The sequence below is a fragment of the Harmonia axyridis genome, chromosome X, assembly GCF_914767665.1.
Source record: "Harmonia axyridis chromosome X, icHarAxyr1.1, whole genome shotgun sequence".
NCBI classification, from domain to species: domain Eukaryota; kingdom Metazoa; phylum Arthropoda; class Insecta; order Coleoptera; family Coccinellidae; genus Harmonia; species Harmonia axyridis.
In genome coordinates this window covers 29,881,409-29,883,908 of record NC_059508.1, presented here as the reverse complement: position 1 = coordinate 29,883,908, position 2,500 = coordinate 29,881,409, and the positions used below count along the sequence as shown (strand labels likewise).

Below are 2,500 nucleotides of genomic sequence, written 5' to 3'. Positions count from 1 at the left end.
ACAGTCGCAAACGGACGGAATCGGCACTAGGTCCGATCGCCATCACAATTCACATACTTGCCACGGGCCGGACGCGAACTAAGTCGCGGCCTCCCGCCATCAGTAAACCGTCGAGCGAGCTGTTCGGAAACCCAGTGTCCGTAAACATCGGAAAATCCGAGCTCACGGGCTACACTCGAGACCGTAGAACAGCACCCAACGGATCGCGACGACCTACTAGGGGAGAAGTGCACGCGTCCGAAGCCGGAGATGAACCGAAGGGAACAGCCAACGCGAACGTCGCCGTTTCCACAGTCAGTAAATCCCAACAACAGGCGCGAATGAATCTCCCCATTCGACCTTTCGGGTTTCTCAGGTTTACCCCTGAACGGTTTCACGTACTCTTGAACTCTCTCTTCAAAGTTCTTTTCAACTTTCCCTCACGGTACTTGTTCGCTATCGGTCTCGTGGTTATATTTAGCCTTAGATGGAGTTTACCACCCACTTAGGGCTGCACTCTCAAGCAACCCGACTCTAAGAAGAGATCCTCTAGCAAGCCGCAGCGGTCGCTACGGGCCTGGCACCCTCTATGGGCGATGGCCCCATTCAAGATGGACTTGAACGCGCCGCGAACTCGCCAGATAATGGATCCTTCCAAACACCACATCTCCCGGCGACCGGTTACGATCGCGGGATTCAGTGCTGGGCTAATCCCTGTTCGCTCGCCGCTACTAAGGGAATCCTAGTTAGTTTCTTTTCCTCCGCTTAATAATATGCTTAAATTCAGCGGGTAGTCTCACCTGTCCTGAGGTCGTATGTTCAAATCATCGAAACGTTCCGAAACTAACCTTTGGCGGCTCATAAAATCACGTACCTTACGCGAGGGAGTTAGCCTACTCAAAGGCGTCTATTATCTCCTGCTCCGTATGGCGGATCATGCGAATCCAAGCAAAGTGCTTCGGTGTTTCGGGGGTGCGCTCATGAAAGCTCATCCGCAACGCGCGACAACTGGCACATTAAAGCGATCGGACGTCGTTCAGATTTCTCGGACACGACGATCGCATGTCTACAGTCATGGGCGCAGATCGAGCAATACCACGACACCACAATATATGCTTTCGCAATTCAAGACGGCGCGTTACGAAAACAACTCCTCATCATTCCAACACACGAGGCGCCGAAACGACAGAACGTTGATCGTCACGCGGCAAACCGTCCAACTCGCCCAAATGACCTTCGGTACAGGATCAACGTTAGACGACCTTTACGTCGTCACTTCGTCAAGCCATAACGTCTGGCCGGGCAGTCTTTGTAATGGAACCGACCCTCAGTCAGGAGTGGTCCGAGGACAGTGTCCGAGGACCGCAATGTGCGTTCGAAATGTCGATGTTCATGTGTCCTGCAGTTCGCATGTTGACGCGCAATTAGCTGCGTTCTTCATCGACCCACGAGCCAAGTGATCCACCGTTCAGGGTAATCTTTTATGTTCGATTTCTCGGTACTAGTCGCAATGGACTTTCCCTCGAAATACGAGACGCCAACTGCGAACCTCCTCGAGAATGACATTCCAATGACTGAGACGACCCACTGAAGGGTCAATACGTCAGTCGATCGGCGCAAAATCTTCGGTTCAACTAGTTTGCGTACTAATCTAGTGACAATTATCGTAAAAAATTCGGACGGAGACAAACGTCGCAGACAATCCCGAAAGAGCATAAAAACGCTAATGTAACGGGCGTCGCACAACGTCGACGTCTTCGTCCCTGGAATAGATCGTCCTACCGAAGTCCGTAGACAACGGTAACGACTGATCGATTTCGGGCGAGAATCTTTAAAACCTGCAGCCGGCTCCTCGTTCCGTGCCAAACACGAAACTTCGCCCAGCCACGAACGCGGCAATCCAAGCGCTTCGAATCCTTATTCCGAGCACATCACGAGACTTCGCCCAACTACGAACGTCAGCATAAGCAGCCGGCTCCTCGTTCCATCAAGGAACTTCGCCCAACCACAAACGCCGACATAAGCGGCCGGCTCCTCATTTCGTGAGCATCTCTAAACATGGACCTACAACGAAGGCTGCACACACGTGCGGCCGGCTCCTCGTTTCGAGGATATCACAAGACTTCGCCCAACCACGAACGTCAGCATAAGCAGCCGGCTCCTCGTTCCGTCAAGGAACTTCGCCCAACCACAAACGCCGACATAGGCGGCCGGCTCCTCATCTCGTAAACATCACGAAACTTCGCCCAACCACACGAACGCAAAGCCAGCGGCCGGCTCCTCGTTCCGTGCACATCACGAAACTTCGCCCAACCACAAAACTCTACGTGCGTTCTAGGTACCCGGATAATCGGTCTAAACGATCGCATCCATATAGGGTTCCGGTCATAATCGTCTAACCAAATGCTCACATAATCTGCGATCGTTCTGAAACGACGGACGTAAGCCAAGAGGAGACGCCGACCAGATGTTTAACGTCGATCGGGCAACGTGATAGCTCACTATTATCTCACGGCGCCGC

At 52.8% G+C, this 2,500-nt stretch overlaps 2 non-coding genes across 2 annotated transcripts in view; both read right to left on the bottom strand.

Moving 5' to 3' along the window:
• LOC123687988 overlaps window positions 1-793 on the bottom strand; it is a 4,012-nt gene extending 3,219 nt beyond the window's left edge. Inside the window, exon 1 of the ribosomal RNA XR_006749688.1 lies at window positions 1-793. This exon is cut by the window's left edge and continues 3,219 nt beyond it. This is a non-coding gene — a ribosomal RNA (large subunit ribosomal RNA).
• Window positions 794-1,300: 507 nt separating this feature from the next.
• Window positions 1,301-1,455, bottom strand: LOC123688528. Its single transcript, XR_006750042.1, has one exon. It is a non-coding gene; the product is annotated as a 5.8S ribosomal RNA (ribosomal RNA).
• Between the last annotated feature and the right edge of the window lie 1,045 nt (window positions 1,456-2,500).